The following is a 22,105-nucleotide window of genomic DNA, read 5'->3' as shown; positions in this document are numbered from 1 at the left end:
CTTAGTACCACATAGAGTTCCTATGAGGTTCAAAATTTTCACTATCTTCATCATCTCTATGTGTAGAGTAAGTGTAAAATGGGAGGGGTTCGAATCCCCTTGGTGTAGTGTAAGTGTAAAATGTTAGGTTGAAATACAAAAGTACCCCTAACCTAAACAGATGAGGATACTTTTACCCTGCATCTCTCTCGATTCCCAATCAGTTCCTGCGTTTTCACTTGGGCGCCGGCAGCAGCTCCTCAAAGAAACCCTAACCCTAACCCCCAAATCTCTCTATCCACGACGCATGCACCCCTCCTCTAATGGCGAAAAAACGGAAGCTTAGCTCCTCTGAACCCTCCGAACCCACAAAAAAGCAACAACAAGTCGTAGTTGAGGCAAGGTTCTAAAAAACGCTAGGCGCTAGTTGGGCGGTGGGCTAGCGCCTAGCGCCTAGGCGGGGTCTAGGTGGGCGTCTAGGCGGCCTAGGCAGATTTTGGTAAATTTCTTATATATTTTATGAATTAATTAAATTTACTATATCAAATGTAAATAATTATTGACTAATATGTTATTTCTTTTATAAAAACATACATATGTAAATGTTTTATGTACATATATGATATGCTTGCCTAAGAAAAAAAAATTATCTAAATAATTTATAATTTATATAAGATTTACACACACACACACACACACACACAATATATATATATATATATATATATATATAACAAACTTTTAAAACTATAAAAAGCACACTATGTGGTGGTTTTTATTATTAAAACCATCAACCCATGCACCACACCTTTGCTCTTTCACATCACCTGTCCACCTTGGGTGGTTTTCATTATTAAAACCATAGAGTCCATGGTTTTCATAATTAAAAACCATCAGCTTTTGACCTTGGATTTGATATCCCAGTCCGCACCACTACAGTTGAAATGTTTATCTCTCTCTCTCTCCATTTGCACTCTCTCCCAGACGTCCCAGTCCGCACCACTTTCTTCACAGCTTCTCTCTCTCATCCACTACATTTGAAATGTTTATCTCTCTCTATCTCTCTCTATACTTCAATATCAATTGCATGATGAAAGGATTATCATTGTTCTCCATCATCTTCTCCGCCTAATTACCCATCTTCTTGCCCTGCAAAATTTCCCAAAACCTAGTCTAGCGCAGCAAAGATCCTCGAAAACGTTGATGGCTTTGGTGAAGAAATCCGAAGAGTCTAGGTCAAAATTTTCCTTTTTTTTTTCCGGCAACTGCACTGTTATTCCTTCTAATGGTCTCTCTCTCGCTCTTTCTTCCCTCACACTCTCTCGCTCTATCTCTCTTTCAGATTTTATGTTGTCGCCCTCCTCTTCTACGTTGCCGATAACCACGGCGACGTGGCGGATCGAATCCGAAAGGTTGCGGATGAGGACCCAATCCACCACAAGATCTTCGTCCATGATCTCGGATGGGACACCAACGCCGAAACCCTAACTGGTGTGTTTAAGGAATTGCTCATTTTGATGGGTCTAAGCATGGATTGCAGAGAGAGGCGCAGATCTTAGCAGTTGCGACGACGGAGCCTTGGCGATATTATCGATAATATCGATAATATCGCGATATATTGACGATAATTAAATAGATAAGTGTGAAAACATCGCCCTCTAAAAAAAATGATATTATCGGCGATATTTTAGACCTTGCTTGTAAGCCATTTATCCAAGTTTCCTTGAAAGCGCTTGTTACTTGTTTGATGTTTATATATAGAGTAATGTTATTCTTACCACAATTTTATACACATTTTTTTACCATCTTAGGTGGCAGATGAGTTGGACAAGCTACATTGTAACATCCCACATCGCCCATAGGAGTGATCCTTAAATGTATATTCTCATCCCTACCTAGCACGAGACTTTTTGGGAGCTTACTGACTTATTGTAACATCCCACATCGCCCAGGGGAGTGATCCTTAAATGTAGATTCCTATCCCTACCTAGAACGAGGCCTTTTGGGAGCTCATTGGCTTCGGGTTCCGTAGGAACTCCGAAGTTAAGCGAGAATGAGGCCATAGCACTCCCAGGATGGGTGACCCACTGGGAAGTTGCTCGTGAGTTCCCAAAAACAAAACCGTAAGGGAATGGTAAGCCCAAAGCGGACAATATCATGCTACGGTGGTGGAACGGGCCCGGGATGTGACAAATGGTATTAGAGTCAATCTCTGGCCAGAAGTGTGCCGACGAGGACGTCGGGCCCCTAAGGGGGGTGGATTGTAACATCTCACATCGCCTAGGGGAGTGATCCTTAAATGTAGATTCTCATCCCTACCTAGCACGAGGCCTTTTGGGAGCTCCCTAGCTTCGAGTTTCGTAGGAACTCCGAAGTTAAGCGAGAAGGAGGCCAGAGCACTCCCATGATGGGTGACCCACTGGGAAGTTGCTCGTGAGTTCCCAAAAACAAAACCGTGAATGAATGGTATGAAGGAATTATTTTGTGAAAACATGTTCATTTGAGCAACATCATATAGCATGCAATTAACAATTAAAGGCGGAATCATGCTTACAAGCACTCAAATACAAAACATTAACCAAGAAATTCAAAGCCTAGTAGATTGGTGAACCAATAATCAACTCAAAACAAAGTGAGTTGAAATTAATACCTTTGTAGATTCCTCTTTGCATAAGCAAAGGCTAATCACCCAAAGAGATAGGGCATTCATTCCTTGCTTCTTAGATCCATGGATTTGGATGGAAGAATAGGTTCTCCAAGTTCCCAAAATTGAGAACCTCTAAGTCTCTTCACCAAGGTTAGATTGTAGAAGAAATGAGTGACCTTGGAGTAGTAGGATTGCTAGATGTACCCTCCATGGTGTTGGCCTCTTTAGAGAGAAAATGGAGAGACAATTCTCACCAATTTTCCCCAAAAATAAACCTTTTTATCACTTAATGAATATTTGGCTATAAAGTCATTTATATAGTCACTTCTTTAAGTGACCTAAATAACCAAAACCCTAATTCATTCTATATGGCCGGCCATTTAGGGATTTTAGGGCTTTTGGGCTTTAATGAATCTTTATTCATTAAATTGTCATACAACTTAAGTTAATGGGCTTGACGTTCGAAGCCCATTGGGCCTTAAGGTCCAAAACTATCCCGAAGTCATTTAACGAACTTATTCGTTTGATTAATTAACATATTAATTAATCCTTGCCATAAATAAATGATTAAACCATTTAATCATTCTTACTCATTTCCGTTTAATCTCCAATCTCTACCTTTTATGGTGTGCGATCCATTAGGTTCCTTTTAGCGAGGTAGTGGGCGATTAAAACCATTTTACATCGATTGTGAATTGAAACTATTTTCAATTCTCCCTTTAGTGATTACACACGTTTAGGGCTTCCACAAACCATGAGTGACACCTAGCAGCATATCATGGTTACCCAAGCTAATCAGAAGAGGTGGAGAACCTATTCAGTTCGGGATTACAAATGCAATACGGTCTTTCTCTAATCTAATACTCTTGACCACATTGTTTGGTTTGATAGTTTATTTTCTCATGTCTACTATCCAATGTGTGTCTTGTGCTTATATGATTACTTTGAATGTGATTCGGAACGCATTCACTAATCTCATTCATACTCTGGCCAGAGATTCAAATCATATCAGAGAGTATTCTCCCTCAAACGGTTTGAAGGTTAGAGATCCCTTGTTGCGCATTCACTTGTCTCCATAGCTAAGCGGCTTGACCCCAACGATGCCGTGGACACCCTCCTGATGGAGTGACTTTGACATAATCAAAGATCAATGTCTTAACCACAAGACAACTATGATGCCTCAGGTCAAATGACTACTTTGCATTATCCCAACCATGAGTTCTCATGTGACATGGAATATGAGAACTCTTCGTTGATCGCGTTCAGTGAACTCATTCTCTATTGAGCACCTACCGCACTTGTCTTGATGTCACACACACCAATGATTCGAGACTAATCACTCTCCCTGAGAGAAGACATAGTACGTACCGATCTTGACGGACTGTCAATGCCCAATTGGCAATCCTATGATCAGGAACGTTTAGGATGTGTCTACGAAAGAATGGTCTCAAGAATCTAACTTCATTAGATTACATTCTCCCAATCACATATTCCTTGGACTTTATTGTTTAAGCATATAACATTTATATGAGACGGCTCAAACAATAATCTATGCCCTTTATATGTTAAACTAGATTAGTTTAACATGTGAAATGTCCGTAAAGTATCATCACATGATTGGCTTTAGGGCACATTTCCAACAATCTCCCACTTGCACTAGAGCCAATCAGCTTGGTCATCTTGATGATACCTCTTCTGTAGTCATTTCATAAATGGCTGAATAGTAGGCCTAGACAGTGGATATCTATATGTGTTATCCACAGAAGCAACCTTGAGAATAACGACGTCACCATTATACATGATTCTCAATCATGTGGTTCAGTCTCTCATTTGTGTTCGGATCTTGATGAGACCTTGATTCCCAGGCTTGAGCTATCGCCCCATTAGTGTCAAACACTTTCTGGTTGGAACCGAATAGAGAGTTCATAAATGAACTTTCCCATCCAAACAATATTGTTGTAAACTTCTATATGGCAATATATCTTGCATTCATAATGAAACACACTAAAGTCATTACTTTAATGTTTCCATCCAAATATCTCTTTAGTCACAATAAAGAGATATCTGTTTATCTCTTCATTCATAATGAAGAAATATCCAATGATGGATTAGATTCATAATCTAATACATTTACGCTTCCATTACGTCACTTTGATTCTTCCTCGATCTTTGAGGAATTTATCCTTTAGTATTTCTTAAATACTTAAGGATTCACTTGACAATTGCCATGGTTCTGATCCTGGGCTTGCACTGATATCGTCTTGTACCGTTCTAGGTACAACTCATATCAATGTTTTTCATACAATATGAAATACATAAATCACCTTTTCTGCGTATGCATAAAGGATTCAATTTACGCATTATTTCTTTGGGAGTCAAAGAGTACGTTCTCTTTGAGAAGGGCAACTTGCTAGTCTCACTAGAATCGTCCTTCTTATTGAAGTTTATCATCATATGAGAAACTTCCTAGCATCCATTGTCTATTATTAGGGATTGATATAATCCAATTATATCATGAAATATATCATTATAGATTTCCATCCCATGTATATAGACTATATCTCCCATATACATTCTATCTTCATATAATGTATTAAAGTCATAACTTTAACAAAGAAGTATTCTTTTCATTTCCAAAATTAATATATCATATATATTTAAATTTTTAGGAACATGATTAACTCCCACTAATCTTTTGTAAAACTAGTAAACAAAAGATTCATTTACATCTTTATGAGAAATCAAACGATTTGATCCTTTTCTCATAAAATGCAAATAGCTCCCACTAACTTGCTAAGATCCATGATGGATGGATCTCTACAACTTACATGTCTTGTGATTTATAGTTTTAGACATATATTATCAAGACTATCTTAATAATGGTTTCGGAAACCCATATTATGTCAAAACATTGAATCACCATTTAGTTGTAGCTAGCAATCTTCGAATTTATTGAAACTAAGACTACGTCAAAAATGGTTCCTTTAAAGTCAACCATTCTATTTGATTGTAGTCACCTTAAGCTACCAATTAGCTATGAAGGTTTCATTATTTCGAGTCAAATGGTACTTTACCATTTCCTTGAGTATATATCGTATATGCACTCAATGTAGTCATAAGGATTTTTATTCTTATTTCTTTCGAATTAAGAGGTGCAACTCTATGACATAGTCATAAAGTTCAAAACCATTCAACTGAGACGGTTTATAAATCCTTATCGACTACCTTGGAGCTTGAGGTATAGGAACTAGGTTGTTATATTTGTTGATTACTTTCTTGTCTCTCAAAGAACCCATTCTTCGAGTTCTATCTCTCGTTCATTTGCTTTTAGGCAAATCACATTGTAGAATTACAATGAACTACCCAACAAAACAATTTGTTAGTTGGTTTATAGAAGCGATATCCAAAAGTTATTTTAAGGATATCCTACAAGATTGTTATCAAACAAATATTGCTTGTTAGCACACAACCCCAAATCTTTAACATGCTTAAGATTTGTCTTTCTTTTCCAACTACATCTTATGGAGTCATGAAAATATTGGAAGATCTTCTCATTGACAATCATATTGTTTTTAGAAGTATATATCCTATATATGGGTAATAGATAACATCTAACGAACTAAATCTTATTCAAGTTCGTTCTTCTCCTAATGGAGAAATATATTATCTTATGATGCTATTTTCCTTGATATCTTTCAAGGAAACTCATCTAAAGTGTTACCTTATCTTGGATCAAATCTAAGGAGGTAAATACTTTAGACGTCTTACTCATCAACTTACATTACTTGAATTCTTTGAAACATTTTGCAAAGTATTCGGACTTGTGTTTATTCAAAATAAACTATAGTCCAACCGAGAGTGATCTTCGGTGAATGTTATTCAACATGAGTAATATTATGTTTGTGGACAAGTGCCACTAACATTTAAGTGAATTAACCTCAACAACTTTGTGATTCTTTCTTCTTTCCAAAAGAATAAAGATTCGAACATTTCGCCTCCATACAATTTTAACAAGAAGGTATTGGATCCGGATCTAACGATCCAAAGCGTCCATCTATGACCAACTCGTAATTTATGTTTTAGAGGTATCACAACTTTAGTTGGGATTAGTCACTACCTTGCAACCTTTTGGGTTTTAAGCATCATTATTTTCTAAACAGTTAACACCACCATATTATCTCTACTATAGAGATAATTAATTAGATTACCATAATCCAATCATTGATTAATAAAGAACATTGTTTTGTCAAACAAAACATATATCCATTTCACATAGTGACGGAATTTAGTTCCTTAAAATTGGAATATAAAGACAATCTATGTTTTTCCAATTTCTTTGGTAGTTCATATGAGGAAGTAAGTACCATCTGCTTTCGCAGAGATCTACATTTGATTCACGTTTCCGAATGTGAAGCACCTTTTCTTCACTCATATATCTTCTACTTCTTATTAGTCACTCTTTTACAACGATTGTAAAATATTGTTACTAATACAGAATCAAGTATTCAAGTAGAAGAACCAACTGTTTTGAACTATTCAAGAACATTTTACAACACCTTCGAAAGGTGTGTCCTTGACACTTGCAAGACATTTCTTGCAAATACCCCTTCCAATGTCCATCCTTTCATAAAGAAAGTTTGTTCCCTTGGAGTTATTTATCTTCTTTATTTGACTTTCACCTTTTGACTACATTAGTCATGGTCCCTAAACTCCCACTATCTCTCTTGAAACCTTTTTCAATTGTGTTATACACATCAAACATTTTGGAGAGCATGTGGTTATTGTTCACTATATAGTTTACAATAAACTTAGTGAACCATTAGGATAGGGACACAAAGGTGAAGTCCTTGCCTAGTTTCCGTCTCGTTAAGTGGTTTATCACTTCAACATTCAATGATTCAAAATCATCATAAGTCCATGTTAATGGACTATTTTTGTCAACCAACCATTATGTTCTAAACATAATTACAAACCTTTAAGAGTTGTACAAGGCAACTCTCATTTCTTCATACAACAATTTGCAAGTGAAGAATCATGGCACATAATGTATTCATGCCTTTGTGCTTTCTTCTCAAGTTCTTTGTTCATTTAACAAAGAAACAAGCACTAAGTGTTTGCATTGACTAAGAGTTGTTCAAAGCAACTCCTATTTCTTCATACAACAAATTGTAATTGAAGAATTATGACATTTAAAAGTGTTGTCCTCTTTATGATAGACCTTTTCTAACATATTCTTCTAATGATACATTATCAATAGTAAGATTGTGAGGAAGAGACTACTTAGATACATATGCAATCCTTTTTAAGACATTCTTTGGGATTGTGGTACCTAAGTCCGGAAACTAAAACATTCGGTTTTGTCAAGTGTTGGATAGCGTTTGCAAATATATTGGTAAACAAATACATAACGAATATAAATTGATTGATTTTAAGCCATTTGATTCGGGTCTTTAAATCAAATAGCACCACCCACTATTTTTGGCAAATTCCATATCCCTCATTTGGAATTCGAGAGTTTTGGATGAAACTCCTAGTAGGTTATGGGAGGCTCACTACTACCAAGCCCACCTCACAATGATATGATATCGGCTAGCATTAATAATAATGAGAGAGTACGCTTACTCATTTGCAACTCATGCAAGTACCCATCTTATTTGGCCTCTAGAGAATGTAACCTCACAATGATATGATATTGGTTCCATTGCACTTAGTTAAGTTCTTCCCACCATGCTTAGTTCATGAAGGGGTTCAAGAATAGCCTCACAATGATATGATATTGGCCATCCTCGTTGCCTACACTCACCTCATCATATGTGTATGGATTCCTCCTGAGTATAAGCATGCACTTTGTACTCCCCCATGATAGGGTGAAGCCGGTGTACAAGTCATAAACTATTGGATCCCACCACGGTGGAAGGCCACGAAAGAGTGTTCTAAGCACTCTCCGCTTATCAACTTAATATTGGTTTGGTTGAGGGTTTTTGGTCTCATCACATATAAATATTCATTTTAATCTCTATTAAAACAATTTTGGTCCTATTACAACTATTGGTCCATCTCTTTGTTTTAGTTGTACATAATACTCCCACTATGCTTTTAAAACGATTTTTAAAGCAAGAGTATATGATACTACTAACATAAACTTTGCATTCATTTGATGGACTATATAGTTACCTTAGGGCCTTAGGATGATTATGAACCTTTGTTTAGATTCAACACGAGCCTTGTGTTGAATCTCGGTCTAGGAATGAAGATTGATTTTAGTTACGCGTTTAATCACATTAAGGCGTGTTGTCTTAGGGGCGTTGGACCCAACTACTTCATTTTCATGCATATCAAATAAAGCAAGAAAGAAGTACTTCAAAGTAAAGGTGAGCTTATGCTCATTACAACATTTGCATATAACAAATTACTTTAAAGTAAAGAAGAGCTTAAGCCCTTTTACAACATTTGATCAAATCAAATTACAACCAAAATCTAATCTACACATTCCCATGGTTCAAACAAATTTGAAACGCCTTTCACATAGCTCAATTATATTAAGCTTAGGTTCATAATCACCCTTTAATTAATTAACACTTTAACTAATTAAATGAATGCAACATTTTCATTTGGTTTTTGTATCCATAAAATTGATTTAAATGGAGCTAAACAAAATGAAAATCCAATTCTCATTTAAAGAGACAAAAGAATTTTGTTCTCATCCTATTTGGGCCATCATGCAATTAACCTCAACTTTTGGGCCATATTGCAATAACAAAAACTTTTGGGGTCACTTTGTACAATACACAAAAGTCACAACTTCATGTAAATACAACTAGAACCCAAACTTTTAATAATGCAAAAACTTCATTAAAGGAACAAAACAATTTGTCCTTTAGCGTTTTTGGACCTAAACGTAAAAACGTAAACTTTTGGGCCAAAGTGCAAATACACAAAAGTATCAAAACTTTATGTAATTGCATAAAAGCCCCAAAAGTACTCCCTTTGAGGGAGTGGCCGGTTTTAGGGGAGAGATAAGGTTGGTGTGTGTGTTGATTTGTGAGTTTTGTCAAAAACATGCAAGTGTATGTAAGATAAGTTTTTTTGAAATAATTCAATCACAATTATTTCAATCATCATTTATACAAATATCTAACACTTTAAATACATGATAAATCATTTAAAAACATATCACATAAACTTTATGAAATAAATCAAAACTTTGAATCAAAACACCAAACCTTTTTGTTCTTGGCAAGAACATCAAGAACAATGAAGAACATCCATGAAAAACCCAAATTTTTCCATGAACTTTTTCCACCCAAAAACATTCCAAAACCATTCTTACTTAAGGGAAATAACATCTAACCAAACTAGGGTCCTTAGGGGTTCCAAAGAACACATTAAAACACTTTTAACAAGTCAAACAAGAACCCAAAAATCCACCCTTTGGTTTTGGCCGAATTTTCCCAAAAGCATGGCACCAAATTTTAGCTCCAATATTCATGCTCATATGAACAACATCTACAACATTTGAGATGGCAAATTTTCCAACAAAATTTACATTCAAAGAAGCAAGAATAAAGCTTGTAACAATTACAACTTTTAAATCACAAACTTATGAACTACAAAACCCAAAAGGATTCACCAACTACTAGACCTAGGCTCTGATACCACTTGAAGGAATTATTTTGTGAAAACATGTTCATTTGAGCAACATCATATAGCATGCAATTAACAATTAAAGGCGGAATCATGCTTACAAGCACTCAAATACAAAACATTAACCAAGAAATTCAAAGCCTAGTAGATTGGTGAACCAATAATCAACTCAAAACAAAGTGAGTTGAAATTAATACCTTTGTAGATTCCTCTTTGCATAAGCAAAGGCTAATCACCCAAAGAGATAGGGCATTCATTCCTTGCTTCTTAGATCCATGGATTTGGATGGAAGAATAGGTTCTCCAAGTTCCCAAAATTGAGAACCTCTAAGTCTCTTCACCAAGGTTAGATTGTAGAAGAAATGAGTGACCTTGGAGTAGTAGGATTGCTAGATGTACCCTCCATGGTGTTGGCCTCTTTAGAGAGAAAATGGAGAGACAATTCTCACCAATTTTCCCCAAAAATAAACCCTTTTATCACTTAATGAATATTTGGCTATAAAGTCATTTATATAGTCACTTCTTTAAGTGACCTAAATAACCAAAACCCTAATTCATTCTATATGGCCGGCCATTTAGGGATTTTAGGGCTTTTGGGCTTTAATGAATCTTTATTCATTAAATTGTTATACAACTTAAGTTAATGGGCTTGACGTTCGAAGCCCATTGGGCCTTAAGGTCCAAAACTATCCCGAAGTCATTTAACGAACTTATTCGTTTGATTAATTAACATATTAATTAATCCTTGCCATAAATAAATGATTAAACCATTTAATCATTCTTACTCATTTCCGTTTAATCTCCAATATCTACCTTTTATGGTGTGCGATCCATTAGGTTCCTTTTAGCGAGGTAGTGGGCGATTAAAACCATTTTACATCGATTGTGAATTGAAACTATTTTCAATTCTCCCTTTAGTGATTACACACGTTTAGGGCTTCCACAAACCATGAGTGACACCTAGCAGCATATCATGGTTACCCAAGCTAATCAGAAGAGGTGGAGAACCTATTCAGTTCGGGATTACAAATGCAATACGGTCTTTCTCTAATCTAATACTCTTGACCACATTGTTTGGTTTGATAGTTTATTTTCTCATGTCTACTATCCAATGTGTGTCTTGTGCTTATATGATTACTTTGAATGTGATTCGGAACGCATTCACTAATCTCATTCATACTCTGGCCAGAGATTCAAATCATATCAGAGAGTATTCTCCCTCAAACGGTTTGAAGGTTAGAGATCCCTTGTTGCGCATTCACTTGTCTCCATAGCTAAGCGGCTTGACCCCAACGATGCCGTGGACACCCTCCTGATGGAGTGACTTTGACATAATCAAAGATCAAGGTCTTAACCACAAGACAACTATGATGCCTCAGGTCAAAGGACTACTTTGCATTATTCCAACCATGAGTTCTCATGTGACATGGAATATGAGAACTCTTCGTTGATCGCGTTCAGTGAACTCATTCTCTATTGAGCACCTACCGCACTTGTCTTGATGTCACACACACCAATGATTCGAGACTAATCACTCTCCCTGAGAGAAGACATAGTACATACCGATCTTGACGGACTGTCAATGCCCAATTGGCAATCCTATGATCAGGATCGTTTAGGATATGTCTATGAAAGAATGGTCTCAAGAATCTAACTTCATTAGATTACATTCTCCCAATCACATATTCCTTGGACTTTATTGTTTAAGCATATAACATTTATATGAGACGGCTCAAACAATAATCTATGCCCTTTATATGTTAAACTAGATTAGTTTAACATGTGAAATGTCCGTAAAGTATCATCACATGATTGGCTTTAGGGCACATTTCCAACATGGTAAGCCCAAAGCGGACAATAACGTGTTACGGTGGTGGAACGGACCCGGGATATGGTGGCCCCAGGCCGGGATGTGACATACAACATTTAATTTCAATATTTTTATTAATTAAAACACTTAAATAATCTTAGGTGACAGAAGAAGACTCCTCATATACCACAATCATCATTTAATTAACAATCTTTTTATTAATTATTGATTAACATTTTGAAATTAAATGCTAATTAATTTAGATGATGTGGCTATCCACATCAGATGCCATCTAAGGTGGTATACAATTGTGATACAAAAATAATTTGTTTAATTTCAGAAATAGTATAGTATCCGTGTTCAATTTCAGAAATAATTTGTTTAAGAAATAGTGTAGTATCCATGTTTAGTTTCTACCAAAAAAAAACAGCTTAAATATATAAACTGACGCGCGGGATTCGCGCGTCCACATATACTATTTATGAAACTCAACAGTACTACATTGTTTATAAAACTTAACGGTACTACACTATTTATGAAACTGAACGGTACTATACTATTTATGAAACTGAACAGCATTTATGAAACTGACAGGTACTACACTATTTATGAATCTGAACGACACTATACTATTTATAAAAATGAACGATATTACACTATTTATTGGTCTAGATTCATAAATAGTGTATACTTCTTGGTTCACTTTCATAAACAATACCTAGTTATTGAATCCTGTTTCATAAACAGTGTATAGTAATTGATACAGTTTCATAAATAGTGCCTCATTCTTGGTCCAGTTTCATAAATAGTGTCTAGTTTTTTGTCTACTTTCATATATAGTGCTTAGTTCTTGGTCATGTTTCATAAATAGTGTCTAGTTCTTGGTCCAGTTCCATAAATAATGTATTGTAAACGATACAATTTCATAAATAATGTCTCTTTCTTGGTCCAGTTTCATAAAAATTGTATATAGTAAATGGTACAGTTTCATAAATATGTCTATTTCTTGGTCCAATTTCATAAATAGTGTCTCTTTCTTGGTTCAGTTTTAAATATAGTGCATTCTCCAGTTTTTTTACCTTCACTCAGCAACAACCTGCAAGTTCAGAAAACCAAAAGTATATTGAAAGATAAAAATCTACCTATGTGCAAATAAATCAAGTGAATAATCATTAATCACAAATCTGAAATGCAAATAAATCAAGAGCAGCATTTCTTTGCTTTTCATGCTCATTAAAATATACCTATAACCCTGCATTGTTCATTAAAATATTAATTTCTTAGAGGGCTATAAGGCCAAAGAGAGCCATATGGCTCTCATTAGGTTGGAGATGGCATCAGTGCCATCTTGGCTTTTCCTTTTCAATATCCCCTTCCTCGTCCTTCGAAGATTCTTCTAAGTCCTCAACAGCTTGCATGTCGGCAAGGCTCTTCGCTACCGTTTGAGGAACCACAGCTTCCTGCATCCACAAATCGCCACTTCACAAACCGAACCACAATATGCAGTAAATCTACACTTCCATTTGGACTAAAATCATAAATCTCTACATAATTTATAAATAAACTGCCACAAACAAATAAAAACATATACCTGTAATCAGATTATGACACCAAACTCTTAATAACTTAAACCTACTTTGAGATTCGCAATCTAAAATGGTTAATTAACTCCGCAATTATCAAAAACCACAAAAAAATTCATCCACTAATCAACATTTCCCAAACTTATAAACCCCAATTTCCAATTGTTGACCCTAAAAACTACCAAGCCTACGTGGCGTGCAAGCCGAGTAACTAATGAGCTAACTATGTCCTTTGGTTGTATGCGGGCGTGCCAACTCGTCAGCCAAGCTCGGCCGAGGAGTAAAATGTGTTGATGTTGCATTGGGTGCGCTGCTAACTTCTGAATCTCGTGATTGCGGCCGAGGAAGGAACACACCTCGGCCTTCGGGTTCTAGAGCCTGAAGACAAGGCTACTAATTCTGCGAAGTTCACAAATCGTTGGCGCCAGATTCTGTCACAGTGATTATATTCGTAAGAGTATAAGCACGCCGAATCGACACCAGAATATAGGGGCACAGATACTCAAAATAGATATATGTCTTGATGGTAAACGTGATGGTAATCGTAAGAGTATAAGCACGCCGAATCGACACCAGAGTTCAGAATGCCGAACTCTAAAGCCTACTCGTGAGTATCCAATCATAAAACAACTCAGCGTTCAATGTGCCGAGCCCTAATAAACTGTAACACCTTACTTCGCCGAGAAGGCTAATGAGATGACCTTTGCCAATAGGGATTAAAAAATCCTTCTCGACCAAGACTTGGATAGATAACCAGTTGGCCTCAATGCAGTGCTGTTTATCCAAACTAAAGGTGCTCCATGGTTGGCTGATTCTACGGCAACAGTGCTGTTTATCTAAACTGAAGATGTTCGCAAATTGCCTTCACAGTGCTGTTTATCTAAACTGAAGATGTGTTGGTGAAAAAGAAACTAAAAATCTCAAGGTTATTGAGAGGTTTCGCGTAGAGCGAGGGTTTACGCAGGGCAGTTTGTGTGTTGAATTGAAGGGGCTTGAATGATGCACTTCTCCCTCTATTTATAGTAGCCAACCTGCTTTTGATTGAATCAAAACCATACTCGGATTAGGACTCTTTCCCCCGATCTAACCTTATCTCGGACAGTCCTACCCCTACTAAGACTTTGAACTCAACCCTTTATCAGGCCGTATTCAATCCCAAGCTTCAGCATCCTTATCCTGCTGAAACTCCTTCTTGTATCAGGATTCAACTACCCTATCCGTCCATCTCGCAATAGGACTTACCCACATCTCATGGATTCCCAATGGGACACGGCAGGCTTTGACTATGCAGCCCACGAGCCAGATGACCCCCAGCGACTCCTAAGCAAGGCCTCTAGGCCAAGAATTATTCTAAACTCGGCCCAAACATTGCCCCCTCGCTTCTGAGGTCGATCTACATTCCTTGGTCGAGCCTCGGCCTTGAAGAAGCAAAACCGACCTAAAACAAACATTAAACGCCCTCAAAAAATACCACCACGCGTACTTATGAGACATGATCTTACAACCTCGATTCTCCCAACCGTCTTGCCACGTGTCGATCCTTTGGTTAACCTAATAGCCTTCAATCATAACCCTCGAAAACGTGCGATAGCCAAAACGTCTCTTCTACATTAAATATGTCGTAACACGCAATCGTGCATCTTGAAACCGTGAAAACCTCGGTATTTTTAACTGGATTCTCTGAATATCCATAATGATTAACAACTTTCCCGCTCGATCCTTCCTCCAACTTTGAAAATCAAACGTTTAACCTTCCTTCCAAAATGCCTATAAATACCTGAACCATTTCCATTCGTACTTTATGCTTTCCAAAATCCTTGAGACCTTCTCACCATTTTGCTTTTAAAATCTCAGAAAACCCCAAGCTCTTAACCCAGAAATCCTCGAGCCTTCATCAATGGCCTCCTTCATCTTCCAGCTCTCCAATGAGTGCAACAAGTGTAAGGACTTCATCGATCGGAACGCCGTCAAGACTTTGCGCTTCGAGAGTGATTTAAACACTACTCATCAAATCCTAGGACCACTCTTTAAAGACGCAGTGCCATCGTCCATCACCAACCTCTTCAAAGAACGCTGCTTGGCACATTTACTACAAGGATTTGATTGGTCGAAGTGGTGCCTGACAAAGCCTCAAGGAGCCTGGCCTTCGACCAACGTAAACTGGGTGGCCTGGGTAGTACGGATGGAAAAATTCTTTGGTAAAGAATGAGAGGCTCTCGACATCCACGACACCATTAAGCTTTCGACCATGGAGATTGCCATGGATAAAGAACTCCTTATGGCAGCTCTAAGCCTTTAGTGCTCGGCCACCAACACCATGATCATTCCCTTCGGCCCTATCACCCCCACCATCATCGACATCTCAACTATCCTCGGGACTTCTCCTTCTGGCATTCCAATAGATGCATCCCTTATTAGATACCAATCGAACCTCGACCTCAAGGTACTATTCGACGAATGGGCCGTCGAGACGTTGAGCCAAGAAGGTCAAGAGCCTTCAAAAGAGGAAGTTCAGAAGTTGCACAAGAATTTTCTCAACTACAACACCCTCATCCTCCATTTTGCTGACCGAGGGGAAGCGAGTCTACGGAGGGGAGAACACGAGGCCTTCCTATTTTACTGGTACAACAAGTTTATCTATTGTACCAAGTCAAATAAGTGTTTGGTAAAAAATATGCTGGTGGCTGAGGCCCTGGCTAGTGGTCATTCTCTGGCGCTCAGTCCAGCTATCATTGCCAACCTTCTGCGCTGCCTGGCTCAAACGACCATCAACAAGATCGACCCGCACCAGAACGGACCTCTCTGGGTATTCCAACTCTAGCTGCAGGTTATTTTTCCACACTTCAGCTAGAAATCCCCAACCTCCAATCCACTGCAGCGCTCGACCTTCAATTGGCTTCTCGACCAGCGCATCCTCATCAAGCTGAAGAAGTCTTCTTCGGCCTAGACGTCTTTTCTAACAACGAATTTTTGATATGCCACCATCAAGAATACCCCTACTTCATCAGGCTTCCCACATCAACCTGGAGTGAAAGTGAAGATGCTAGTTTTCGTCAAAACTGGGGGTCGTTCGTGTTAACTCATGACCTTCCCCTTGGTTGCGATCCTCGCCTAATAAGCTGGGAAGTCTACCACTCCCACTTTGCTGCCCGACAGCTTGGCTACCCCCAAGGTTGCCCGGTGCCTCTACTTACTTCCCGCTCCCTTCTAAGCTGATGACGCCTCTCTGGTTCCTCAGAAAGGGAGTGCACAGACACTGAGAAAGAGTTTCAGGAACGGTGCAAAAAATTCCACCTTCAACCAACTGTTCCTGAATATCTCAGCACCGACACATTCAGCGATTGGTGGAAACCACGATTTTTTTCGCGCTTCGGTCGAAAACATGGTCAACAAAATTTTTGGCAACCAACCCAAAAAAGCTTCTGCCCCTCAATCCAAAGAGATGCCTCAAGGTATACTGTTATCTCTACCTTTATTCTTCAAACACTTAACCGATTTTACTAACTAGATTTCACTTTCTCAAGAGGTCAAGTATTGAAACAGCAAGACATGCTTGGCGTGGCTGCAGCCAGGAAAAAATTGGTCCCTTCCTCCAAGGAATCTAAAACCGTCGCGCAAAACACATTGAGCAAACGGCCTCGCCCAGACACTGATAAGGCAGGTGAAGCCCCTCGTCCCATAAAACGCGTCAAGAAATTGGTGAAGAAATGAGCACGGGAGATTCACGTCATCTCCAGCCAGACCACCGGAGCGACCGCTCCTAGTGCCTCTCCTCCTGCTCCTGTTGTTCAAGCCTCAATGGAGAAACGACCAACTCTAACTAGCCCAGCACCCCAAGTTCACCAAGCTCCTGAGGTCTCCGAGGTCGTGGTCGAACCAGTTGCTGTATCACTAGTCGAAACGCCTGCAACTTAGGGGCCAACCGTAGCACCCGTCCTGAATGAGGCAACCCCTTCGGTCGGGAAAAATCTCTTCAAGAATTCATAACAATCAGCGATCATCTTAGAAGAGGTATGATTATGTTGTTGGTAACTCCATTCTCTCATTAAATTCAAAAGTATTAACAGCTCTTTTGTTTCAGGATGACGAGATTAACGAGATTCTGCTGGCGAGTTGCCCTTGACCAACCGAACCTCCTTCCATCGATCTTCCCCCTGTGGTTGAGGTGACTGATCAAGTCGATTCTCCTGCAGCTGATCATGGAAAAAGGCCTTACGTTGAGCCTGAAGCGACATCAAAAACCCCAATTCACCCGCATGATCAAGACCTCGACATTCCCTCTCAAGAAGCGACTTCGGCTTTTGTAAGGCTTGATTACTTTCTCTTGTTAATTTTGCTATAATGAGTCTGAACAGAGAAAAATATTAAATGTCAGGTGCCCAGTTATTCATTTCACCAAAAATTCTATGCACCGAAGGGTGTTATCTATATTTCCTGGCCACCTCAGTGGCCGTCGAACATAGATAACCTTCATCGGCCACGTGAATTAAAAAGCAGTCTAAAACACTGGGCTCGGCCATTAAGCTCTCTTGGTTCGAGCAATGAATCAAGAGACATGGCCAAAGTTTTTTTTCGGCAGGTCTAAAACAAATTCTCTCTGCTATATTCTTTTATGATTTTTCTTTCGCCTAAATTCTTTTCGTGTGTAACCTTTATGGGAAGTTGAGTTTAATGATTTCCTATCGAGTACTTTGGGAATAGCTGGCCCTTCGGCAATTACAATCAGGCCTTCCGTATCAACGGCTGAATCGAATACTCTTGTTAGGTTGCAGGAGCTCTTGTCTCTCTCATCTTCACAAGTTCTCGAACACCAATGCCTCGATTCAGTGGGTGCATGTCTGAACGATCTCGCAGCTGATGGTCAATTGAGCACTGAAGCTATCACTCAAGCGTAATCTACCTTAGAACGAACCTGAGAATATTTTGATATTTTCGAGAAAGCTCTTCGGGCTGAAGACGACTTGAAAGCTGCAACAGTCGTTCGAGACGTTCTTCGTCCAAAGGTCGAAGTTTTAAAGGTGAAAAAAGAAACCTTGGCCGACCTTGATCGTCAATTTATTAAACTCCAAAACCGAAGGTCGGCAGTTGCTTCCGAGCTTGCAAAGGATTTTGAGTCGAGTGGCAAATCTTGCTTAACCAAATACACGGCTAACATGAAGCAGGTCGAGCAGCTGAAGATAAACAAGAGGAATCGGCAAGCTAAGGTCACGATGGGCGAGGTGAGGTGGTTGGAGTTGAAGGCCATTCTTGAATTTCGCCTACCTTCATCACCCTAGAATTATTTGATTGTAACTAATCGACCAACTCTATTTGTACACCTTTTTGCGAACTTAATGAAATGAACTTTTATTCCCGCATCTCCCATGTGACTGGATAATATTTCTTTAAAGACCTCCCGTTGATTGGCAACTTGTGAACTACACCAGTTCGATCCTTAAGATGGTATGCTCCCTTGCCGAGAACTTTATGAATAATAAATGGCCCTTCCCAATTCGGCGACCACTTGCCGAACTTGGGGTCTTTAATTCCTACTGGTAGTACGGTTTTTCAAACCAACTTTCCTTCGCAGAACGTTTTTTGTCTGACTCGTTGATTATAAGCTCGCTCGGCAATCTTCTTTTATGCCACTGATAAGTTATAAGCGTCAAGCCGAGCTTCTTCTAAATCTTCCAGCTCTTGTCTCATGGCCCAACTGTACTCGGCACTGAACAAACTACTTTGTTCAATTACTCGTAACGAGTTTATACTTAGCTCAACTGGCAACATTGCATCGTGTCCATAAGTCAACGCGTATGGAGTCGTTCCAGTGGATGTCCGTAGAGAAGTTCGATAAGCCCATAACGTTTCGTTTATCTTTAAATGCCACATACCCGGCCCTTCTTTTATCATCTTTTCAAGAATACCGATTAAAACCTTATTACTTGTTTCGGCCAGTCCATTCGTCTGCGGATAATACGGCGTAGATTGCTCGAGTCGAATCTTTAGATTTGCCGTATATTCCTTAAACATGTCGGATGTAAAGATCGTACCGTTATCTGTTATGGTTGTTTCTGGCACGCCAAATCTAGTCACAATGTTATCTTCTACGAAATTACAAACTTCTTTAGACGTTAACTCGGCATATGACTTGGCTTCGACCCATTTGGTGAAGTAGTTTGTTCTAACCAGTATCCACGCATGTTTGGCTGCACCAGAAGACGGTGTGATTTTACCGATTACATCCATGGCCCATCCTCGGAACAACCATGGTTTGGTGACCGAATGTAGTGATTCGGCCGGAACTCTCTATATAAGCCCATAGATTTGACACTGTACACATCCCTTTGCGTACTCAATACAATCCTTCATAATACTCGGCCAGAAATAGACGTGCCGCCTAAGCAGCCAACGCATTTTTCATCCAGATTGGTGAGCTCTACAAATTCCTTCGTGTACTTCTGCCATTGCTTGAGCAGCTTCATGCGGGCTGAGGCACAGCAACAGTAACATATCCTCACCTTTTCAATACAACTCATTATGGTATAATACGTAGTTTGTGGCATGGACCCTTGTCCGTCGGTCGTGTTTTTCGTTGGGGTTATCAATATATCGCATAATCATCATTTTCCAATCGTCTGGTAATGCCTCAACAGCACAAACCTCAATAGTGTCCTTCCGTTCTAACAACGAAGGCAAAGACATGACCCGTGTACGGATCACGTAATCACATTGGAGAACTTGCTGATTAATCAAGGCCGAATGTGCTTGTCGTGACACAGGTATTTCTCGGCCTAATTTGCCCCCCAGGAGTTGTGATCCGGAGGATATTTGAGCTAATTCGTCGGCGTCAATGTTATGAACTCGCGAAATGTGTTTGAAAGTAACGCCGTCGAAAGATTCGACCAAATAGCTGGCAACCATGTGGTAGGGCGCCAGAGTACAACTCATGCAACGAAAAGTCTCATTGAGTTTATTAATTACAAGTTCAGAATCACCAAGAACAAGGACATGAGTCACCCGTAAATCGTGTAGGACACCGAGGTCGATGACAAGGGCTTCATATTCGGCTTGATTATTCATACAATCAAAGTCGAGCTTGAGAGAAAAATACCAGCGGCTATGAGTTAGGGATTGGATAACAATCCCAACGCCAGCCGAGACTGAAGTGCTAAAACCATCAAAGTACATTGTCCAGTAATTATCACGTGTTTCTACCATGCCGATTTCAACGTCACTGCTTCCGAACTCGTACGGGAAAGGGTGTTGGGCCAAGAAATCGGCCAACGTTTGGCCTTTGACAGCTTTCTGGGGCACATATTGCAATCTGAACTCCGATAGGGCCATCGTCCACTTACCGATTTGGCCCTTTACGATTGGCCGAGTGAGCATATAACGAATGACATCAGTTTGGGTGATGACCTGAGTGACTGACGGGAGCATGTAATGTCGGAGTTTTGATGCATCAAAAAAGAAGGCGAGACAAAGCTTCTCGACGACTGAGTAATTAATCTTTAGTGGGTTAAGGTTTCAGCTAAGATAAAAAAAATGGCATGTTCTCGCCCGGCGTCATTGTCCTGTGCAAGAAGGCATCCGATGGATTCTTCAGCCGTCGAGAAATATAGCTTAGGAGGTCAACCACGTCGTGGTGGGACCAGGACGAGTATAGTTGTTAGGGAGACCTTAATCTGCGTAAATGCCTCTTGGTGTTCGTCACGTCATTCGAAGTTGTCGAAATCTTTGAGCTTCAAAAGCGTGGAGAAGGCTTTCATTTTCCCAGCCGAGTTAGCAATAAATCAATGAAGAAAGTTAATCTTGTCGAGCAATGACTGTAGTTGTTTCTTAGTCGTCAAGGATAGAGCGTTGATGATTGCGCGAGCCTTGTTTTCGTCTACCTCAATACCACGATGATGTACAAGGAATCCTAAAAAATTGCTGGCTGATACGCCGAAAGCATATTTAGCTAGATTTATCTTCAGATTGTGTCAGCGCATACGCAAAAAAGCCCGACGGGGGTCATCCAAATGTGTATGCCGACGTTATGATTTGATTACAACATCGTCGATGTAGACTTCGACGATGGTACCAATCAAATCATGGAAAATAGTGTTCATGGCTCGTTGATATATGGCACCAGCGTTCTTAAGGCCGAATGGCATGCCGACCCATTCGGATGTGCCGAGTGCCCCCGGCCAACGAAAAGCGATTTTATAGACATCAGTCTCGGTGATGAAAATTTGGTTATAACCAGCATGTCCATCCATAAAGGATAAGATCTCGTGGTTTGCCGCCGCGTCGATTAACAAATCTGAAATTGGCATTGGATACTCGTCTTTAGGTGTTGCCAAGTTCAAATTTCAAAAATCAATACAGATGCGCAGGGCACCATTTTTCTTTAAAACGGGGACGATGTTCACCAGTCATTCGACATATCGAGCTGTCCGAATAAACCCATCTTTTAAAAGTC

At 39.3% G+C, this 22,105-nt stretch overlaps 1 long non-coding RNA gene and 1 pseudogene across 1 annotated transcript; both read left to right on the top strand.

Moving 5' to 3' along the window:
• Nucleotides 1–926: 926 nt before the first annotated feature.
• Nucleotides 927–1,785, top strand: LOC126597047 (uncharacterized). Its single transcript, XR_007614116.1, has 2 exons — nucleotides 927–1,214; nucleotides 1,322–1,785. It is a non-coding gene; the product is annotated as an uncharacterized LOC126597047 (long non-coding RNA).
• A 14,194-nt stretch (nucleotides 1,786–15,979) lies between these two features.
• LOC126595338 (uncharacterized) lies at nucleotides 15,980–18,004 on the top strand (annotated as a pseudogene).
• The last annotated feature ends 4,101 nt before the right edge of the window (nucleotides 18,005–22,105 follow it).

Source organism: Malus sylvestris, chromosome 13, assembly GCF_916048215.2.
Source record: "Malus sylvestris chromosome 13, drMalSylv7.2, whole genome shotgun sequence".
Lineage (NCBI taxonomy): Eukaryota > Viridiplantae > Streptophyta > Magnoliopsida > Rosales > Rosaceae > Malus > Malus sylvestris.
This window is presented reverse-complemented; position numbering and strand designations above follow the sequence as displayed.